The 23,721-nt window shown below is 42.5% G+C and overlaps 1 protein-coding gene across 4 annotated transcripts in view; it reads left to right on the plus strand.

The window, feature by feature from the left end:
• The first annotated feature begins 392 nt into the window (after positions 1-392).
• The window catches only part of HDX (highly divergent homeobox), a 106,123-nt gene continuing 82,794 nt past the window's right edge, over positions 393-23,721 (plus strand). The window contains exon 1 of one of the 4 annotated variants that reach the window (XM_056809607.1): positions 393-678. The gene's annotated coding sequence lies outside the window, so the exon portion shown is untranslated. The remainder of the gene's footprint in view (positions 679-23,721) is intronic. The other 3 variants (XM_007507400.3, XM_007507399.3, XM_007507401.3) reach the window with 3 other exon arrangements.

Here is a 23,721-nt window from a genome sequence, read left to right on the forward strand (position 1 = left end):
TACTTGTTGGAATGAAAAACATCAGTTCTGGGCAAGGAAAACCTACTTTGTTTGAATTAATCGTAGTTCCAGTAAATAGAAAATAATTTTGATGGGAGTCTTTAGTGGGACTTGATGTGTGCCCATGGTTTTTATCAACTCCCAATGTATATCTCTCCCTTGGTACTGTATTAATAACATAAAGAACCCTATAGCTACATATAATCACGTGCTCTTGGCAGCGTGCAAGAATTAGGCTGCTCAGGTTGTCAATTGTCAAGTTGGAAGACCTAGCAGTACGGACCCAACAAGCTTATCTCTAGCTCCTACAGCGGGAGGGATGCTTGGTGATCTGTGGTGTTCAGCGAGGGAGTGGCAGACACCAAGAGACCTAGCTATGGCCACAGCCAGGTCTGGGAGGGGAGGAGGCTCCTCCGCTGCAGGCGGCCATCTCCCCTTCCCCCCCGCTTGTGGGTTCTGGGCTGAGGCCGGGGACTGTCCGGAGCTGATCTCGGGTTCCCATTGGCCGCTGTCTGCTGTGACGTCACGATCATGATGAGAATTGATGATCGGACACGCTGATTTCATTGTCTGAGGCGGCGGTGGAGACCCAGGAAAAATCTCGCTGAATCCGCCCTGCCCGGCGCTAGCCCGCCCCGGGGAGCCTTGGATTACGGCCGCCTTCCCATCACGCCCGAGGTAAGCCTTGTACCTAGAGGAGTGGGCTGGGGGTGAAGGGCAAGCGGGGGGGTGTGGGGGGCAGGGCACTGAGCTACTGGTCCGCCCAGTGGGGGGCCCTCAGGGGCCGAGGCCTGCGGAGCCAAGGCGGTTGAGCAGCTGCGCGAGTCCCCGGGAGCCCAGCGTCGCTCCCCACAGGGCCCTGCCGCCAGAGGCGGCGGGGCAAAGCGGAGCTGGGGAGGGGGCTGCCGTGGGCACAACCCAGAGGGCCCGGGGCCTCGGGCCCCGGAGCTACCGAGCTAAGGACGAGCCCCTTGCCTCGCCTGGCCTGGCCTCGCCGGAGGAGGAGGAGGAGAAGGAGAAGGAGGAGGTGGCGCCTTTTCCTCTCACAAGAGGGGGGCGAATTCTACCGCTTCTAGATTGTACTGGACAGTAGCTTTCCCACAGCCCGACTCTTACGCGCGGAGGGCGCTGCGCCTGCGCAGTCCCACCTGCGCGAGGGTGGGGCGCGCGGTGAGGGGCGGCCGGGTGTGCGCATGCGCACTTCCCCGCTGAGCTTGGGGCAGCCTTCTATCTGGGAGCTGGAAGCGGTAGAGGGGGAGAACTATTGAGAAGTTGGGGGGAGTCCTAGGTGGAAAACTGAACCTGGGAGGGATCGGATTTATGTGGCCGGAGTGATAACCTCAGTTCCCCCAGTGAACAGCATCATTGTGGGATCCTTTTGGTTTACTTCCCAAAGACAACATCTCTTCTGAAACATCTTCTCTTAAACCCACCATGCCAGCTCCTCTTCAGTTAGAACTCCGTTCTCTGATGCTAAGCATTGCATCCGACCTGAAACTGGACTTTTTTGGGAACACTCAAAGTCAGTGTGCCTTCTTGGTGTAGTTTTCCTCCCTTCGGCCATATCTTTCTTTTTAGGTTGAAACCTTGTTTCTGGGTTTCCTCTCTCAAATTCCACTCCCTTCTTTCTTCCTGATTCTCCTAAAGCAACATGAGCAACCTCCAATTTGGAGTGACCTCACATCCTCTGGGACTGAGTCTAATTGTGAACAGCAGGCTTTCAGGCCTTTGGTATATGTAATCATCAGGACAAGTACTGTAGAGTACTTACCTTTGTGTGTTCCACCATACAGTCATAGCAAGACATACTCTTGGCCAAATTAGTTGGCTGTCTTTCCCATGCTTCTGACTCACAGATGAATCTATAGTAATCAAATTATCCTTTTCCCTTATCTATATGAAGGCAGTCATCAGACCCTGATGACTCTTCGTCCTTCTGTGTCTTCATCGCAACTACCTTAATTCATATTTTCGGTATCTCACACTAACTACAAACTCATAGCTCTCCCTATTTGCCCCTCCCTAATCCATCCTGCACACCTCTGCCAGAATAATCTTCCTCAGATATCACTTTCATGATATTTTCCTCACTGTCCCTTGAATACATACCCTATTTATTCCTACCCTGGTTCCTTCACTTGTGTTGGTATTCCATCCTCCCAATCCCCAAATATCTTCCCCCCCCCATATCTGGAATATCTGTCCTTCTAGGTCTCACTCTACTCAAGCTTTGGCTAACTAAACATAAAATCATAGGTTTAGAGGCAGACAAGGAAACTGAGACCCAGGGAAGTTAAGAAGCTTGCCCCAAAGCACACAAACAATGATAATAAAAAAACAATCCGAGATTTTCACCTTCCTCTGATCTGGAATCTGGTGTTCTCTCCATTGTACCAGCAGCCTTCATTCGTTCTTTCCTGTCACTGAACTCTGAATACTAGTAGACTATAGTCTAAACATGAGCTTGAGCACTTAGATGTAGACCTGAATCATTTTTAAATCTTACCTACAATACATACAGTTCTATTGCTGAAGGGGAAAGAAAGCTCTTTGAAGATGGGGATTCTGTCTTTTATTCTATATCCCACTTAGTGCTAAAGAAATACTAAATGATTGAAATAGTATAGTTACACAAGACCTTCTTTCTCTTCTAGAGGACTGCCTGAAAAAGCAAATGATATTTTTAGAGTAAGAGCTATATCTGTCTGAGATACAATCTACCCATAGTCAGACAAAACAGTATCCTACTTGGGAAATCTGCCACCAATTTCTTATTACTTACACTCTAAGCTAGTAAGTATGCCCAACTTTAATGATGGAGTTAGTTGGTTATCAAGGAAAGATGAATGTCGAAGAAAAGCATTATGGTTTACTCAAGAAATAGTTTTATTTAAGAGGTATCAACCATCAACTACTATACTATTTCCCCACAGACTATCATACTCCAGAGAAATAGCTATTTGCCATTTCTGCCAGTTCTCATTTTTTGGGGGGGGAGAGAAGGAGAAATACTATTAGGATTTCTGTTCTTTCACATTTCTTAATGACATTTTGCCTCTCTTATTTTAGGTTTTATTGTTACATACTTTTTTGATCTCTCACACAATTCTCAGCTTTGTGGACATGTTTTACTTATGTCCGCTTCCCTACTTCTTAGCCCCGCCCTTATACCTCAGTAAAATTTAGGTTTCTGGAGCAGAGTCAATCAACTCAGAAGAATTCTAAAATGGCATTTAAAAATTTTGAAAAATCATTGTTGTAAACAATCAGAAATAAATTATATGTTGATCCTAATAAGAGAAATGTCTTTCTCGGTTACTCATTAAAATTTTTTTCCCTTTTCTCTAATTTATACAGTTCACTCGGGCTATTTTAGCCTGAGTATCTATCTGTCCACTTATCATAGTATTCATGGGGTTGTTTTTTAGTAGACACTGACAAATTAGTCCGACAGGCTCAAAGCTGGAGATCTGAAGATGGGATGGAATGTGCTGAACTGATGCTTCCCATGTCTGCGGTGAGGAAGGACATGGCTAAAATAAAGTATGAATATGTAGTGTATTTATTCCCCCGCCCCAATCTCCTATGTTGATGAGAATTTAGAAGGTGTTCTCAGGCGAATGCCTTCTCTGCTCCCCCCCCATGTTGTGACTCTTTAACAAGGTGTGAATTCCCTTTGTTCTCTGAGTCCTCATTTCCCCACTGATGAGGCCTTAGTTCTGTATTGATTAAATTTCACGTAAGCTTTGCCCTTTGGCTTGGCCTTTAAAAGCAACACAGACAGCTGGAAAGAGAAGCTGAACAGAGGTAGGATAGGTGCTAAACATAGCAACACAGTTATCTAAGATCAGAGATTTAGAGCTGGAAGAGAACATCAGGCAGGACCTTATAGTCTGACCCCTTCATTGAGTGAATAAAGAAATTGAGGCTCATATAGGCTAAGTGACTTTACCAAGGTTATATGGTAAGGGGAAGAGTTGGGATTGAAACCATGTGCATCAAGGAACTGAACTGGCATCACTTAGAGCCATGGTGTTATAGGGAGTTAGAAAGAGAAACACACTAGGACCTAGCACCACCATGAAGTTTCATAGGAGAGAAGTCATCAGTTTGTCAAGTCCAGAGCATTTATTAAGTGCCTCCTATATTCCAGAAGCTGTGCTATTCTTTGGGATACAAAGAAAGTCAAAAAACAATCTCTGCCTTCAAGGACAATCACATTTCCTCCATTAGGAAGAAACAAATATAAACAATTGTGTGTAAATAAGAAATATATAGAATAAATTAGAGATAATCACATAAAGGAAGATGGTAGCATTAAGAGAGACCAGGAAAGGCTTCTTGTAGAAGGTAACATCTTAGGCAAATCTTGATGGAAGCTAGGAAAGCCAAGAGGCAGAGACAAAGTAGTGCATTCTAGGAATCAGGGACAGCCAGTCAAAATGCATGGGGTCAGGAGACAGATAGTCTTGTTTGTTGGAAGAACAGTAAGGAGGCCAGTGTCAATACATGGAAAAGTGATAGAAATAAGGTATATGAAGGAAGGTCAGAGGGGGATAGACTATAAAAAGTCAAAGGGAGGATTTTATACTTGATTCTGGAGTTAGTAGGGTATCCCTGGAGTTTGTTGAATGGGGAACAGGAGGTGAAATGGTCAGACTCATGCTTAAGGAAGATAATCAACAGAAGAAGACAGAGAAAGAACTGGGGAGAGGTCCTCCTGAACTGAGGAAGAAGTTAGAAACTTCAGAAAGGTCCACCTGAGGGAGGAGACAGAAAAAAGGAGGGCTATATTTAGACATAGATGATTCCTTTGAGAGAGGTCTCTATCTCCACAATTGTATGGCCCACCATTGTACATACAGGAACCAGAGCTGGATGAAGATGTAAACCATTAGGAAGTCAAGAGATGGACCACACTCCCTAGGACCAAGAGAATGAAGGCCAATACAAGCACATGGCCCTGAGGAGAGGAGGAATCCACACCAGATGGAGACATATACTGGTGCAGAGATGCAGACAGATGAGGAGATACAGAAGGAGAGTAACTATTATTAAATGGATATTTGGAAGAAGTGGAGACTCATTGCTAAAGCAGATGTAAATAGAAAAAAAAGACTGGCACAGCTGGGAGCCATATTAAGCTTCATCCAGGGTAAAACAACTGTGGAGGTGGAGGATTACCAGAAGGCAAATTTGCTGGACTCTCTAGAAATCCTGAATTCTTTTCTCTTTGGGGAAGGCACTTAGGGCAGTATTAAAAGTCTAGTGTAGTAGCAAAAAATTGGAAAAATGAGGGGGTCTCCAATGATTGGGGAATGGCTCAATAAATTGTGGTATATGTTGGTGATGGAATATTATTGTGCTGAAAGGAATAAAGAACTGGAGGAATTCCATGTGAACTGTAATGACCTCCAGGAATTGATGCAGAGTGAGAAGAGCAGAACCAGGAAAACAATGTACACAGAGACTGATACATTATGGCACAGTCAAATGAAAGAAACTTTTCTACTAACAGGAATGCAATGACCCAGGACAATCCAGAGGAACTTAGGAGAAATAATTCTATCCACATCCAGAGAAAGAACTGTGGAAATGGAAATGCATTAGAAAAATATTTGATTGATCAGGATTTGACTGGTATTTTTATGTTAAAGGATCACTATACTGCATATATGAATAACATGGAAATAGGTTTTGAACAATGATATATGTGTAACCCAGTAGAACTGCTTGTCGGCTTCAGGAGGAGGGAAGAAAGGTGGGGACTGGGGATGGAATCATCAATTATGGAACCATGGAAAAATATTCTAAATAGAAAAGAGGGGGAAGGATGCCAAATGAAGAAAGAAGAATGTACATAAATAAGGGTACATAGAAGAAGTTGGTAGAACTGTGCAGGGAGTTAGATGAACTCAAGGACTATACTTTTGCCAGTCTTCCCTATAGGATCTGAATGCAATGGGCTTCTAGTTTCTAACACTCTATAAGTTTTTTTATGTGTCTATGTTTGTCTTTTCTTTCCTATGAGAATGTGCTAGAACATAGACTGATTATTTGAAAAAAAAAAAAGTCTTAGTGTAGTAGTAGAATCAAACTCAATTAGAAAGGGGGAAGGGGGGAATACCAATCCATACATAAGAAGCACTATAAGTGCATATCAACTTAGAAAACACATTATCATTTTTATTGTATTTTTATTTTGTTGAATATCTCCCAATTACATTTTAATTTGGTTCCAGTGCACTAAGGAGTGTTGTGGGCTTCATGTAACCCATGTGTTTGACACCTATGTTCTAGAGCACCATTGGCAACCCATCCAGATGGTGTGCCCAAAGTGTGACTTCAAGCTGCCTGTGAGCCCTTTGCATTACCCCAGACAGCAGAGGGAGGAAGGAGGAAGTGCTCTCACTGGGTGGCTGGACAGAGGGGTAGGGCAAGCAAAAAAATGTCCTGGGGGCTGTGGAGTGGGGGAACAGAGTATTCCTGGGCACCCGTGCCACAGCTTTGCCAACACAGTTCTAGAAGGTGGTACAGGTTCCTGAGAAGGGTAGGGCTAACCAGAGGAGAGAGTTTATGTGTTCAAGTATGAGTCCTTTGAGTTTTCTGTTGAATTAAGTAAGACTCATTCTATATTTAATCTTTTGTTAGCCTGAGTGCTTTCATGGAGACTGATGGCTTTCTTCCCTTGTTTGTGGAGACCTAAGCATGAGCCAAAATTCTGATGTTCCCCTGGGGAGACCTGGGTAGGAGCATGAACCATAGAATGATTAAAAAGCCTTCAAAATCATACCTGGTGTGTGTGAGCTTAAAGCTTTGTTAATAGACCATAAGAATATAATAATGCACTTTTTCTTTATGATGATATATAAAGGATCTATAGAGTTGACATTTATATAGCATTTTAAGGTTTTCAAAGTGTCATACATCTTTTTTTCTCATTTGGTTCCCTTAACCCCTTGAGGAAGGTACTGTAGGTGTTGTCAACTTCTTCCCTCCCCCATTTTAGAGTTGAGGAAATTGAAGTAAAACTACTTGCCCAAAGTTTCATACAGGATTTGAACCCAGGTCCTATGACACCAAATTCAATGTTCTTTCTTCTAGACTACCATGCTTTCTTGGGTAGGTCAATTGAAATCAATAGGGTCTTTCACCTTTAACAAGCAGACTACCAGGCAGTATATTCTACTAGTCTTACCTAGATGTCTTTGCGGTGCAGAGACAATCGTAGATGCCTGAAGGCTCTGCTAATAGCGACCACACTGGCAGGTCCAATCAAGCTGAAAAGTGTGGCTGGGGGGAAGGGGGGGCGGTTCTGTATTTGTTGGATGACAGCCAGTCTAATTAAACGGAAAAAGGCTCACTACCAAGCTGTTGAAGCAATAGTTGATACAGGAGGCCCCGGCGGGGATCCTCTCCAGACCTACTTCGGAAACTATGGCCATAATGGAACAGCAGCTGACATATATATATATATATATATATATATATATATATATATAGAGAGAGAGAGAGAGAGAGAGAGAGAGAGAGAGAGAGAGAGAGAGAGACAGAGACAGAGAGAGACAGAGACAGAGAGAGACAGAGACAGAGACAGAGACAGAGACAGAGACAGAAGGGGGTGGGGCGGGACGACACAGATTGACAGAGACAGAGAGAAGTACTCTCTTCGCTTTGCGCCTGCCTTCCACTGGGCTTCCGTACCTTTTCAACCCTACATATACTAACACACACAAACAAATTTAAAGTGAAAGCAGAACAAAGCAGTGAATTTCCGGTTGGGGCTTTTGACTCAGAGCTTCGGGCCATTAAAGGTCCACTACTTTGCTGTAGGATTTCTGGTGCTTCAGGGCAGTAGACTCCCTCTGCTGAAGGGCGTGGTCTTGGTGACTGGGCTTCCTGGTGGTAGATGTCCTACCATTTTGAAGCTTTATAGTTCCTTGCTGTCTGACTTTTGGTGCTTTCTGTGGCACTCCAGGCCTTCCGGAGGTCCTCCAGCGATCATGGTTGGCTGGGTAACTAAAACCAAGTAGAGACGCAGAAAAGGTGGCCCAATTATCCTTTTCTTTTGGCCACAGTAATCCGTTAAGAAAGTCTGGGGGCATCTGGGTGGCTTAGTGGATAGACAGCCAGACCTAGATACTGGAGGTTCTGGGTTCAAATTTGACCTCACATTTATTAGGTATATGACCCTGGGTAACTTCCTCAACCCCCATTGCCTAGCTGTGACCCCTCTTCTGCCTTGGTACTTAGTATTGATTCTAAGATGCTAAATAAGAGTTTTAAAAATATTGTCATGTAATGACTAAAGGGAATGCCTTCTCTGATGGGATTATATACATCCTTGAAATAATGAATTGTTTGTGTAGGGTGCTATGATAGGTACCAGAGGAAGAAACTTGAATTCTTTGGTAGACCCATGGCTTCTTTTCTGAGAGTATTCTACCAATCCATAGGATCACAGCCTTCCTCTGCTTTCAGACCATGTAATTCTTGCCATTTTGGAGGAGGGAGGAAGGTATCTACACCTATGGTTTCACTGGCATATGTGGAAACAGCTTCTGTTGATGAACATTGGCACCTGCTCTGTAATTTGTAGGGTTTGGGAGCCCTGAGGGTTTAAGTGATTTTCCAGGTGTCAGCCTGTATGTCTCAGAGACAGGGCTTGAACTCAGGACTTCTCTCTTTTAAAATTAGCTCTATTATATCACAAAAGATTCTTATTTATGGTTTTCTATAAAGCCTACTTGGAAGAACCCACAAGTTGCCTGGAGGTCTTCCTCTCATTGTCTCATTGTGACAATTTGTCACTTTGGGTATCCATCTCAGTTATCAATGACCATTGATAACCTCATGACCAGCCCAGTTCCTTTAGGGGAGAAGGTCAGATATAGTTATATAGAGAGGCCCTTGAGCTCCTGGAATTCACATTTTAGTAAGAGTGGGAATAATGCACATGCATAAACTAATTTGTCCAGGGATCAAACCCTTCCAGAATCTGGTACTACCTACCTTTCCAGTCTCATCTCATATTGCTTTCCTCCACAAACTCAATACTTCAGTAAAAGTAGTCGATTTCTGCCTCCCCATCAATTAATAAACATTTACTAAGCTCCTACTATGTGCTAAGGGCTGGTGATACCAAAAGAGGCCAATAGACAGCCCCTGCCCTCAAGGAGCTTACCATCTAATGGAGACTACTTGCTAAAAAATACAGACCAAGCAAGCTGTGTATATACGATAAATAGGAAGTAATTAACAGAGGGAAGGCACTAGAATTAATTTAATTTGCTCTTGTGATTTCCTTGAGTCTTGAATGTCTCTCATTACTTTGTTGTTCTTCAGTCATCTCTACCTGAATCACTGGTTAATTCTTCATTTATAGAATGAAGATAGTCATGTATCATTGGAACAAAATACTTCAGCATTTTATAGTCTTGTTTAAATGAATCATTTTGAATCTTACTGGGTCAAGAAAATACTTCTTGGCCCCCTGAATTAGTTTATCCGCGGCACTAATAAGACTCACTGAAAAATGCTTAGACATTATCTAGATATAGAATGAAATGGTTTAAACAGCTATTGATGTTCATTTTTCCTCCCCTTTGCTCAGGATATGGCCTAAACACTAAAAGGAATCTTTCTTATGGGAGCAGCACTTCCCACCTGAAGATGGTAAAAGGAGACAAAGGTAGAGTCAGCCTAGGGTTTTACTATTACTAAATTAGTGGGGAAATCTATTTTGAGGGTCCCCACCAGCAAAAATGCAGTAATGCTATTTTATAGGAGTTTTCTACACTTTTTTAAGACGCAAAATGTTTTCTTCATTGCTCTTCAGTGACATAATCTTTATTATTGTTGTTTAGTTGTTTCTGGCATGTCTGACTCTTCATGACCCTATTTAGGGTTTTCTTGGCAAAAATACTGGTGTAGTTTGCCATTTTGTAGAAGAGGAAACTAAGACAAACAGGGTTAAGTGACTTGCCCAAGGTCTCATAACTAGGAAGTATCTGAAACTGGACTTGAGTTCAGATCCTCCTGACTTCAGGCCCAGTACTCTATCCACTGCTCCAGGCTACCTGTCTTTCATTACTTCCTTTAGAGCCCAAGGCAAATTTTTCTTGTGCTATCTCAAAGGTCTAAACTTTACTGAGAAACTCTCTAATGAAATTATTGTACATAATATTGTAGTAATTATCTATTTTTGTGTGTAAAGGCAAGTATTGTGTTTTACTTAAATGTAGCATCTTCTGTGGCACCTAACACGATACTCTGCACAGTCTATTCCTTCATAAATTTTTGTTGAGTGAATAGTACAAAATTTTATATAAACCCAAATACCCTGGGGTCTCAGAGTAAAGGATGATTATTGACTGGCGGGATTGAGAAAAGCTTCATGGAAGAGGTAGCAGGTGAGCTATCCTTTAAAGCAAAGGTGTCAGGCACACCACCCATGGACTCCGTTGGCCCACAGCACTCCTAAGGGCAACCTGAACCAAATTAAAGTATGATTGGGAAATATGTAACAAAATTTATTAAAATATAGTAAGACATCGATGATACCACAGTTTAAAATGAAGTCAATATGCAGCCCACAGCAGTCCATAGGTATGGATTAGTGGCACTTATTTTTATTTGAGTTTGATACTGGGGCTTTGAGGGATGGATATGATTTTTAACAGGAAGGAATTAGAGGGAGGGCATGAAGTACCCAAAGACACAGTAGTGAGGCCTCATGGGATGTGCACTGAAGATGGGAAGTAAGAACATAGTGCATACAGATGAATATAGGATGAGGGAAGACTGCAAAGGTAGGGGAGTACCAGGTTCTGTAAGGCCCTAAAAGCTCAGTTAAAGAGACTGAACTTTATCTGGTAGACAGTAGTGAGCCATAGTGGAGTTTTGAGCAGTGGAGTGGCATGATCAGATCGGTGCAGAAGAAAGAGTAATTTGGCAGCAATGTGACTAATGGAAATTACCTAGAAGATTTTTGTAATAGTCTTGGGGGGGGGCATCATAATGAAGGCATGAATTAAAATAGTAGCAATGTAGCTAGGTGGTACCATAGTGCATAGAGTGCCATGCCTGACATCAGAAACACTTATCTCTTATTGAGATCCAGGCCTAGAGATGGGAGGTCCTAGGTTCAAATCTGGCCTCAGACACTTCTTAGCTGTGTGACCCTGGGCAGGTCACTATACCCCCATTGCCTAGCCTTGACTACTCTTCTGCCTCGGAACCAAGACACGGTATTGATTCTAAGACGGAAGGTGAGGATTTTTAAAAAAAGAAAGACTCATCTCTCTGAGTCCAAATTTGGACTCATACACTTACCAGCTGTGTGACCCTGGGCAAATCATTTAATCTTGTTTGCCTCAGTTTCCTCACCTGTAAAATGAGCAGGCAAAGGAAATGACTAAGTATTCTAGGATCTTTGCCAAGAATAGGCCAAATCTAATCATGAAGAGTCAGACACGACTGAAAAGCAATAAGAAAAATGGTAATAGAATGGAAAAGGTCGATGTGAGAGATCTTGAGAAGATGGCATTGATAGGACTTGATAACTGATTGTTTGGAAAGACTGAGGGAAGAATCAAGGATAATACCAAGGTTTTAAACATGGGGTGACTGAGTGAATGATGGAACCAGTGCCAGAAGGCAGTCTTCTGCTTAGTTTGTGAAGAAAGGATGAGAAGGCGAAAAATCTGGGAGCTGGAAGATACCTTCAAGGTTGTCTGGTCCTGTTCTCTCATTTTAGAGGTGAGGAACCTGAGGTCCATTGGAGCCAAGTGATTTGATCCAATTTGCACAGTTCGTAGCAGAGCTGGGACTCAAACCTCCATTGCCCTGCTATGCCACATAGTTTCTCCCCTTCGTTCCACTCTCCAAAATTATTTGACGTTTTTTTTTCTAATGTAAAGGCACTTAACCTGTTTGCATCATGAACTCCTTTGGTATTCTGGTAAAACCTCTGGACCCCTTCTTAGAAAAATGGGTTTAAATTATTGAAAGAAATGCTAAATTTCAGTTCAAAGTTAACTGTAATGATGTAATTTTTTCACATCCATATTCAGAATCCCCCAAATTTATCCACAGATTCCTGAGGTGTTTAAGGACCCTAACTTAAAGCCTGTCATAAGATCTGTCAAGTAAATCTACTTTATAGAATCAGAGGATCATCAATTTAGAGCTATATGGGATTATAAGGACCATCTAGTCCAACTCCCACATCTTAAAAATGAGATCTGAGGGAGGACAAGTGACCTGTTTGAGGTCCCACAAACAGTAAGTGACTGAGCCAGGACTTGAATGGACTCCTGCCACTATATTTCACTCTGTATATCATTAAGATACATTCTCTGTCAGCAAATCCCAATTGAAGCCTGTAGAATGGATTTTTGTCTAAAAGATAGACTATATTGGAGCCCCTCTGCTTCTGAGCCTCTTAATCAAATTATAGAAAATTAATGTATTAATTAAGCCTAAAACTATGTTATTGTTTTATTTATGATAGCTCAGAAGAGCATTGCAATATGAATTCTTGACATAGATTATAAGAGCAGAGCACACTAAGATAAAAATCCTGTCTCATCCAGGAAATATCTGTTAAACATGTACTATGCCCGGTGTACTAGAGATACAAAGACAAAACCGACACTAGACCCAGTCCTCAGGGACTTTCAGTTCTATTGGAATAAAAGCTCACATTCCTGGATGTTAGCTGTGCTGACTGGAGTATTGTGCCACCACTACTCTACCCCATGCCCTTCTACTTGGGACTGAAATACACATGTTGATGTCCCCTCAAACATCATGGTTTTCCCTCAGACATCCCACTTAGTTGATCCTTGCTCTCATGTCCTTTGACCCATTCTTCCACTCCACCAATGCTGTACCAAGGGTACTTTAGTTCCTCATCACTCAGCTGCTCTCCTTTCATGATCAAGAATTCTGAAATTCCTCTGTTTAACTTCAAGCTCCTGGTTTTTTTTTCCATTTCTCCCTCTGCTTCCCTGTTCCTAAACCTATTATTCTTTTTTAAATGATTTTTTAAAATTAAGAAAAAAATTTTTATTTAGGATATTTTCCCATGGTTACATGATTCATGATCTGCTCCCCTCTCCCCCCGTTCTTTCCTCACCCCTCCCATAGCTGACAAGTAGTTCCACTGGGTTATATGTATATCAGTGTTCAAAACCTATTTCCATGTTTTTCATATTTGCAGTAGAGTGATCTTTTAACATCAAAACCCCAGTCATATCCCCATCAAACTATGTGATTGATTATATGTTTTTCTTCTGCATTTCTGCTCCCACAGTTCTTTCTCTGGATGTGGATAGCATTCTTTCTCCTAAGTTCCTCTGGATTGTCTTGGGTCATTGCATTGCTACTAGTAGAAAAGTCTATTAAATTAAATTGTGCCATAATGTATCAGTCTTTGTGGACATTGTTCTCCTAGTTCTGCTCCTTTCACTCTGCATCAGTTCTTGGAGGTCTTTCCAGTTCACATGGAATCCCTCCAGTTCATTATTCCTTTCAGCATAATAGTATCACATCAACATCAGATACAACAATTTGTTGAGCCATTCCCCAATTGTTGGACACCCCCTCATTTTCCATAAACCTATTATTCTTCCTTCAGACCCTCTGACCCTCCCAGGCTCCAGTCCTGCTCTGATTTTCCTTTCCTCCTTTCCCAGGCTTGAGTCTGTAGAAAGCAGCACAACTACACATAATTCTCTATGGCCAATTCCTTTTCCCCTTTGCACTTTTGGTACTCCAGTCCTGTGGAACATTGCTCTCGTGTCTTCTAGTCAAACTGGCCAAGTGATATCCATCCCTTTCTCACATCTATGCATTGACCCAAGCTGCCCCCCCCTACTGGGGACACACTCTTTTTCTCACCCCTCTCTCTAAAACTCCCTTTTCTTCAAGGCTTAAGGACCGCCTCTTCCGTGAGGCCCATCCCAATTCCTCTTGCTACTAAAGCCTCAACCTAGAAATTAATTTGTATTTACTGGTCTGTGTTTATATTGTTTTTCCAGATCGAATAGAATTGTACTCCTTGAGGACAGGGACTATTTAGTTTTGGTCTTTATATCTTTAGTACCTTGCAAAGTTCCTGACACGCAGTAGGCACTTAATGAGTCTTAATCGAATGAATAAGTATTAAATCAATACATTGATATAGGTACAACTTGCCACATCTTATAATCTATTTATTCATAAAACGAAATCATGAAATGCTCTCATCTTTGCTTGAGACTTGCCTTGAAATGAGGTCTATTTAGTTTGTAGATCTAGACAATCATAGCAATTCATGAAATTGTCTACAAAACCTGCAAGGGCAACTTACTATCAGGTAGAAGCAGGTGGTACTCAAGGACAAAATGCTGGGCACATGTCCTGCCTACCATATAGAGATATTGGGAGACCACTGGGTCAGAGTGCTTGGATATAGTAAGTGGAGATGATCTTCTCTTTGGTATATGTGCATCGCAATGAAGTGTGACTGTGTGGATTGTTTGGGGGCAGGGAGTATCTCTGTAGTGCTCTGTTTGGTGAGGAGCCATTGGCAGCACCCAGAGCTCTCTCCATTACACAGCTATTTCCAAGTTGAGTCAGTCCTTTGCTCTGATGGAAAAGTCCCCTGATATAAACTTCTTAATACCGCCAGAGATTCCAATAGATGGGAGATGGGGAATTAAGGCTATGTGGCTATATGCCATGCCACTGCCCTTGCAGGGGATATTCCTTGTGGGTTACTGTCTTCATAGAGGCTTTCCAAGGGACAGGTTGCAAAGTGGCAAACATTCGGGCAAATTGCCCCGTACACTGTCTTGTGATGCAAAGAGTAGTAAAGACTCTTTTGGTTCATCTAACAGTGGTGCCCAAGGCAGGTTCTCCTCTCACTTGTACAGTACCCCAGCTGTTGCTGTGGCAACAGTTAAAGCTGGTAACTCTGCTTTCTTCCCTGGGGTTACTTGGAGGAAGAGAATTGTTTGGACCATTTTACTGCACCTGGTCCATTTCCAAGGAGGGTGGAACAGAAAACCCTAGGCCTCTTCCATCATGCCTCAAAGCAAGTAATGAAAACTGCTGCGTTTGGAAGCCTGTTGGAAAAGTCACCCTTGATACCATGGATGAGTGGAGCAGGGCTGGATTACTTCTCATTTAGTCAGCAAGTATTAATTGAACACTTTCCATGATATCTTGTTCCAGCAGCACTTCCCTCACAACTCCTGGTGCAGTGAGTGTTTGTAAGGGCATTGCACATGAGAGAGGGGATATACAGGAAGTCCAGAAGTGGGAAGGGGCCCAGCGAGTTGGGGGATAGCAAGGACTCTGGTGTAACTGGGATGGGGGGAGGGGTAAGTTCAGCACACTGGTAGTATATTAACTTGGACAGATAGAGCGAGGGTGAATACTCGCTCCATTTCAGCTTTCTTCCTGCCCTCTAACTTTTCCAAATGTCAGAGGAGGGAGAGACTTTAGCCACATTCTTTTTCCTCTTAGCAGAGTTGAAAACCTGAACCTGGAAGAAAAGTTAAAGAAAAGAGAGCTCCTTGAGGGATCATTTGAGCGCTGCCCTCCAAACCATGTAAGACTAGGCTGAGTGGTAAGAACCATGGGACAACAAGAGAATTTCTTCGTCAAATTGTAGTCAAGGATAGATAGCCTCAAGTTCTCGGTATGTTTCCTGCAGGTCAGGTTTATTACTCAGCTTTTCTGCTGTTTCTTTGGAGAATTGTTACTGCTGGACATTGGCAGTAGTCAAGATCTCTCTGTCTCTCTCTCAAATGGGCAGGCAGCACCATTTATGAGTCCTTCTTAATCAGCTTTGCCATCTCCTTGATCTAGTGAAACTGAGGCTAAGCAGAACAGTGAGGTTGAACAGAAGGGGAATTTGGGAGAGCCCAGAAGGGCTTTTGTAAACTGTGGCAAAGTCCATTTTACCAGCACAGGCTTGAAGGGATAACAGAAAGTACAAGTATCTTTGATTTTTCTGGCCCATTCTAAGAAAAAGTGGCAACAGAAAGCCACCTTTGAATGTCAGGCAGTCAGTTGTCAAAAAAATCCCCCCCTTCCAAACATACCTGTGATCTATTTTGGATGAAGCCCTCAGCTCTCCTTGTATCGGTGATTCACAGTTAGATGCTGGTGTGGGTCAGTTTTAGTCCGATTTTCTCCAGCTGGGCACTTGTTAGAGTGGATTCTGCAGCTTTCTAAGGGACCAATTAGTGCCCTAGTGCATCTCTATCTATTGAAAACTATTCTTGATACAGTGGCCCCTTAAAAGTTCTTATATCCTTATAGTCTGCTGTGAGATTCCAATGCTCAGAGATATGTGGCAGGAATAGAGAGGAAGCTGGGATGAAGTGGGTTATCATCTCACTTTAAATTTGACTTAGAATTTAGCTGTAGCTTAGAATCTTTCAAGGGCTGGCCCTGGGGGAGCAGTCAACGGAAAATATGGCTATTTTCCTCCAGCATTGCATCTGTAAAGACTTGTATAATGAAACTGCTTTCAGGTGCATCGAACCAGATGATCTGGGACTCAGTTTCCTTCTCTGTCAAGGGAGGGGGTTGGACTAGATGACCTTTCTGGTCCCTTCCAGCTTTGGATTCTCAGAGCTTAGCTCTAATGAGTTTCAGGACCCACCTCTCATTGGGAGCAGGGCTCCATCTACTTAGAGAGAAAAAAATCTCTCCAGAGTCAGGCAAATTGTCCTCCTCTGTGGCAGCAGGACCATTTGGGAGACATTTGTATTGTCTTAATGATTTGGCTATGTTAGGAGAACAAAGGAGGTGTTCTATTCATTAAGAATACCAAAACAATGCATTGATGAATTGATGGGGCTGATGGGCTGATAAAAGGCAGCCAGGCTGCCTTGGGTCTTATTAGTGAAACAGGTTGTCATCCTACCCCTTAGCTGATGCCTACCCATTATCGTTGTCAGAAGCATTTGATGAGTTAAATTCTGGGCGAGGCACTGTGCCTGGAGCTCTACAAATCGGCATGTTGGATATCCTTGCTTCCTCTTCAAATCATCATATATAGGATATATAGGCTTATGTTTTCTTCTTGTATGCCCCTAGTGCAATGGGAGCTCCTTAAGGGCATGGGCTATTTGCCATTTGGGGTTTCCATCCTCCAGTTCTAACCCAGACAGAGTCTTCCTTTAAGTGTACCTACTCAAGTTTCAATACATGCTTATTGGATTAAATTGACTGGTCCTTGCCCGCTGGGAGCTTATAATCTAATGCAGAAATGACAGACATTAAGAAGCACACAAATAATTGACTACAGAATAAAATATGTTATGTGCAAGCGAAGCCCTCAAAACTGGTTTAGACCCTTCTTCATGAAGCAGCATCCCTGAAGTTTAATGTCTACTCTCCCACCTTTTTATTTCAAAGGCAGTGAGATCTCTTTGTTCTTCTGCTTCTCTTGACCCTTTTGAAATTGGTTGAAGACTTGTACAGAGCACCCTGCATTAATGGTTCTTGTTCCACAATAGATGCATAATAAATGCTTGTTCAATGAAGGGCAAATGATCTCCAAGTGATGACAAAAAATGGTCACCTCTTTTGTATCTCTCAGCAGCCTTTGAAACTACTGACTGGAGGAGAGGGAATTGCTTTGCCAGTTTCTTTTCCAATCTCTCAGGCCTGACAGTTATATTGAAGCAAGATGTGTAGAAAAAACACAAGTAAATGTAATACCTTCCAAGCAGCCATGGTGGTCTTTTCTTGCAAATGGCTGTCAAGCTACCTGAATTGAATGATGTCAACAGAATCTGAAGGACTGAGTCTGCTTGTCAGGCTTTTGTTCAGACTGTTCTCGGGAGCCTGGATGGCCTCCCTCCTCTTTGCCTATTGAATTCCCATGCTTCTTTTCACTCCCAACTCCAATGGTACCTCTTAAGTCTTTTTGTGCTCTCCCCTGGCTTATTATGACCTCCCCTCTCAGACTCCTCAAGGCCCTTGGTTTTGTAACCCTCTAATGGACTTAGATCAGTATATTTTGGAAGTCTGTATTTATGTCTTCCCCTTCTCCCATCTTACTTCAGGATAGGGACTGTGGCTTATTTAGATGGTATTTCCTCCCTGTGCCAGCCCACTGGAGTGTTCCTTGTGTTGTGCTGTTCCATTAGACCATGGGTGGGTACTGTGTTCTATGTAGTCTCAGAATTGGTCATTAGAACCATAGGGTTCATTTTTGTCAGAAGGACCTGAACGTTCTCTCCTTTCCCTGGCGCTCTTCGAACTCCAGTTTAGCTGTTGTGGTCTTATGCAGAACATTTGCAAATTTTAAAGTAATATTAAATTATTATCCTCCCTCTGTGTCTGATGGTGATGGGAGATTATAGTGTTAATTCTACAGCTTTGGGAAAAGGTGGTTGTTTTATTTCTCTTGCTGTTAGATTTATCTTGGGGCCCTATTATGTAGACTCTTTAATCACAGAGTTCAGCCTCTTAGTCTAAAGACAATCAGCTAATTTTGGGAAAGAGCGCTGGACTGGGAACGAGAAGATTGTTTCTAATTAGCCGTGACATTAAGCAAGTCACTTCACCTATGCAGGCCCCAGCTTGCTCATCTACAAAATGTTGGGGTGAGAGGCATCATGGTGGAATGAGTGGGAGGGGAAAAGGGAAAGGAAGAAGCATGCCGCAGATACCTACTATGTGCCATGCACTGTGCTAAGTGAGCATTTTCCACAAACCATCTCATTAGATCTCTTTTGAAGGTTTGAAGGCTAGAGGGCCAGGCTTGGAGCTGAGCTGTCTGCAGCTTTTGATAAGGCAAAGAGTTTTACCTCTCAGCGTCCCCAGAAAACTCTCCAAGATCCTAAATTACAGAGGAGCTCCCGATCTGCCCCCATGGAGGAATTGTTCATATTAGGAGTTCCCTGCATTGGAAAGCAGGGGAAAAGCAAATGAAAGGAGTAGACTGGTTTTTAACGTCCCTCCCAGCTTTAGAATCTATTTCCAGGACTGATTTGATGAATTAGAATATATCTGGTGTCATTGACTAAACCTGGAACTAGACGGCGAGGTTTGAGAGACCTTCCCTGACCCTGCAGAACTACATACTTCCTTAGAAGACTTGATCTCAGGTATTTAGAAGTCCCCCTTCCACCCCCCCTCCCCACACACACACTTTTCAAAAAAAATAGACTGGTGTGGAATTAGTGCTGCAAAGGGCTCTTTCTGTTCCTGTCTAGGTTACATTCTACGCTTAGGCATGTTTCTCTGTTCTGGAAAAATGTACTGTGCAAATCTGATTTGGAAAACTCAAGCAAAGCCTCGTCCTAGGAAACCCCAAGAAAAGGAAAGGAAAGAAATACAACTTCAGCTTTTCCCAAAACAGGACTTTGACTGGGTGAAGGCTGGGAAAATGAAGGAGGGAGAGGTAATCTAGGCAAAATCCCATTGTACTGGACTCCTAAGGACATCCAGATTATTCTGGTATAATGAATAGTTGGAAATCACATTCCCATTGTATAGGGCTGGAGATGCTCTCCCTTCTCTCTGAATGGAATTAACAAATGAAAAGAAACACTTTAAACTCACTGCTCCCTAGTGTGAAATGGAAGACTTGTCCGCTTTGCACATACTGTGCTTGTGGAAACAGGAGCACTTTCATTAACTGGTGGCTGTAATAATGGAGGAAGTTTTTTTGCTTCATTAGCTGTGGGCATAGTAATGTAAACAAAAACAATCCATTCATTGAATGAAAGTCTGAGGCCTCCTACTATGTGCCGGACTCTGGTGTTCCTCTGTCCTGGGCATTTTATCAAACTTTGGCCTTTAGTTGTAATCTCTTTTCTGCTGTTAAGATAGAGAGATGGCTGGGTTCAAATCTGGCCTCAGATACTTCCCATCTGTGAGACCCTGGGAAAGTCACTTAACCCCCATTGCCTATAAATGAAAAAAAAAAGATAGAGAGATGGCTTCAAAACCAGGAAGACCTGTGTTTCCATACCATCTCTGAGACATGAGATCTGTGTAACTCTAGGTAAATCATGGGACCCTTCAGTGCTCAGGGAAACTTCTCCCTTAGACTCTTACCTTGCAAAGAATGTGCTGACCTGCCATGGGAAAGAGAGCTTCCCCCATGAAATCGCAGGGCCGGTCCCTATCTCTCTCCCTATGATCCTCTACGGAAGACCAAAGCAGATGAACAGCCGGCAAATTCATCCTTTGGTCTCTGTTTACATGTCAGTTGCCAACTCTTGTCATGTGTGTCTTTTAATCATTTCAACAAAGGCAGAATGATTTCAGTGCCTGCCAGTGATGGGGAATGTGCTTGAATTTTCTAAGTATTTTCACATATTGGCACTTGCTATCAAGGCATAAGGGTCTAATGAAAGTAAAAAAAATTATTAACACACAATAAACAGTGCTAATTCATCAGCTTGCTAATTATCCTTTTCTAACTTCTAGGGTCTTGAGCCTTTTTGGCAGAGATGGGTCTCCTTCATGTAACTATACCCCCATTTAGTTTCCTCTGAAAACTTATTAAGTTCTATGTAATTGGCAACAGACAATGTATATCCACTCTACAGGATTCTTTAAAAGTAGAATTTCTTTGGATGAGGTCAGTGCACCATTTCTTTGTTCCTTGGCAAAGTCATAAGCCAGGGTGGTCTAAAAGTTCCCTGTGTTTCCGATTTCTGATGAAGCGATGGAGACCAATTATTTTTTTAAAAGGAAAGAAGAAAGGATGTGCACAAGGTATTATCAACAGCGCTAGCCCAGCAAACAGATAACTAACGTCCTTTCATACTGGTAGAGCACACATGGTATCTGGTGCTAGAGATATTGTTAGAAGTTGTTGAAATTTATTTTTTAACTGTTTCCTGCAACTTTTGACAAGTTAATTTAAAAGTAAAGGAAAAAAGAAAAGAAAAGTAAATGGTGGGAAATGCTTTTTGAAAAGAAGAGAACTGTTCATTATAAATCCCACGCCAAAATAATGGTTGATGAAAGCGAGTTCACAGTACCAGTTGACATAGAAATGGCAAAATGTCATTGGGTTGTAAATATCAATTCCTTTCTGTGCATAACTACTTCTAAGAGAAAATCCTTTGGAAAAACTCTGAGCTGATTGATGTGGACAGGCTCTCTAGTGCAGATAGTACTCTTGCCCTTGTCCTCTCATCCTTTGGGATTCTTGGCCTTTTCATAAATTCTTCCTAGAGGATTCTTCCTCACCCCAATGCACTGAACCTGATTTCGCTCTGGCTGGACCTTGAAATATTTCTTGGCTAACGTTGAGGCATTTGGGCTGCCCTTTTCTTTTTCCTTACTCTTGCTACATGACCAACCAGTCCCCTTCTCCTACTTCAAATGCAAACATATTCATCACTTATGGGCTACTTGCTTGCTTCCATCTACCATGTCTACATTTCTCCATTCCCCTTCAGGTTACCTGTGGGTTTGGTTCTTCTAAGATTGTATCATTTCATGTGATTGCTGCTTAATAACATGGTCCTCTCTGCATTGTGCTCAGTTCTGGAACTTACCACAGAGGAGCTGAGCAGAGGCACCATCTGGCCATCACACATTGCATTTATGTTTATATGTTGCTTTAATGGGCATAAAGCACTCTTCCACACATTATCTCCTTTCTTCTTTGCAACTGCCCTAGGAGGCAGGTAGGACACGTATTCTTATCTCCATTTGACAGATGAAGAGCTGAAGCCCAGGGTTCAGCTGCAACTTTCCCAAGGCCATTGACTTTCAGACTCCCCCAAAAGGGGGTGTAGGAAGGCTTCACTGGCATTTCTTTGTGGAGAAGAGCTGACATTTGCTTCTCCTGCCTCTTATTTGTCCATCCATCTGTGGAGGTGGTCTCAGGGCATAGAAACATACTGACTCCCAGTGGAGAAAGTCACCTGGTTTTGACCAGATGTACTTTTCCCAGGGCACTGTTACTTGGGCATTGCAAAAATACTCATGTTTGGCAATCACCAACTGTGAAAAACCTCCAGCAAGAACAAACTCGGGCTTCTTGTTATGCTTTTTAAACTAAGCTCTTACCACCCTGCCCACTCTGAGTAAAATTGATTGATGATGGGGCAGGCAAACCCTGAAGCCTGCATAGAATCCATAATTCAGAGTATTTGCACCCAGATGGTTGAGTGGATGTCGAAGCCTGCCAGTTGTGGAAGACGCCCGGATGTGAAAAGGCAGTGATTATTTAGTATAATTCTGAGGGGAGCTTGACATCAGCAAATCTTGTTTGTGGCACAGCTTTTCATTTACAGGTATTAATTTGAACTCATTTGGTTCAGAGCTGATTTTTTCTTAAGGGCAGCTATTGACTTCCAAGACAAACTACATTAGATATGCTTCTTCATATTAGGAAGCCCAGGGAATTGAAAGTGGGCTTCTGATGAGTTATCAGTTGAATGCTCTGCCATCGATTGGCTTTTTGAGGGAATAGCTATTCCAGATCCATCTGTTTATTTTTTATCTCCATCCATTTATTTTATAACTTCACTGTTTGCAAAAAGAGACCAAGGCTTAAATTGTGTGGGATTTCCCAGCACTGGAAATCTGCTTAACCCTTTTTTGGTGGGCCCAAGGAGAAAGGGCTGGGAAAGGTGGCATTTGAAGGGAAAAGGATGTCCTTAGCGGATGGATGCCTGTGCACCACCTCCCAAGTAGAACTTTTCTTAGCACACATGGAGATTTTCTAGGGTGCTAGTTTGGGAATAGATCTTGTTGTTCCTGTCTGTAGTGTTGTTAAAATGAAATTTATCTTTTCATAGGCTAAAAATCACAGACTCATAGATTATTAGAGTTGGAAGGGATCTAAAGGAACACTGAGTCCCAAATTCCTCATTTTGCAGATGAAGAATTGATTTTTCCCTTTCCCCTCTAGAGTTTAACAGATAACTCTGTTTCTTCATCAGAGTAAAGATAATATAATATAATTGTTCCCCCGTTTCCTCCCTGCCAAAAGGGGGTAGGTAACCCTCTAGCATGCCTCTTCTGGTTGAGGCGTAATGGTGAGCCCCACAGAGGAAGAGCTTGCATCTAGCTGTGTGCCTCTGTGTATGTTACCTTTTATAGGCTTTTCTAGGTCTAGTTCAGTTTGTTTCTACCTCTAGCCATACTAAAAGTCCCTGATTTTCTTTGAAATCAGGAAAATGCACAGTCAAGTTAAGAGGAGAGGGATTCTTTTCATTCCCTTTGCTCCTCTTCTTTGCCTCTCCTTGTTTCAGCTAAATGGGTGAGATAGAGGCAAGTGAGTTCCATGTTGGGTAGGACCTTGACTATTCCATTCATCTTCAACCAGTGTGGTGAAGTGGGTAGAACATTGACTTTGAAATAAAAAAGACTTGAATTCAAATCCTGCCTCTGGTACTTAATAGGCCTGGGGTCTGCGCAAGGGACTTCATTTCACTGGGCCTCAGTTGCTTCTTCTATAAAATGAGGTGTTAGATTGGATGGTCTCTAAGATCCCTTCCAGCTCTAAATGTATGGTTCTATTATCCTTTGCAGCATTCAGCATTGGAATACTTGACCAATGGTTCTTGACCAGTTACTGACCTCGGGAACTCTATAGTTAGTGGAAAGGCTTAGGAAGGGAGCACCCAAGTTTACTATCACCAGGAGCCAAAGGCTGCAGAATTGATTCAAAGTCTGATTTCTCCTTAGTGTTAGTGCTTTCTTGATAAAGTAATATTACTAATAACAATTTAA

Source organism: Monodelphis domestica, chromosome X (assembly GCF_027887165.1).
Source record: "Monodelphis domestica isolate mMonDom1 chromosome X, mMonDom1.pri, whole genome shotgun sequence".
NCBI classification, from domain to species: domain Eukaryota; kingdom Metazoa; phylum Chordata; class Mammalia; order Didelphimorphia; family Didelphidae; genus Monodelphis; species Monodelphis domestica.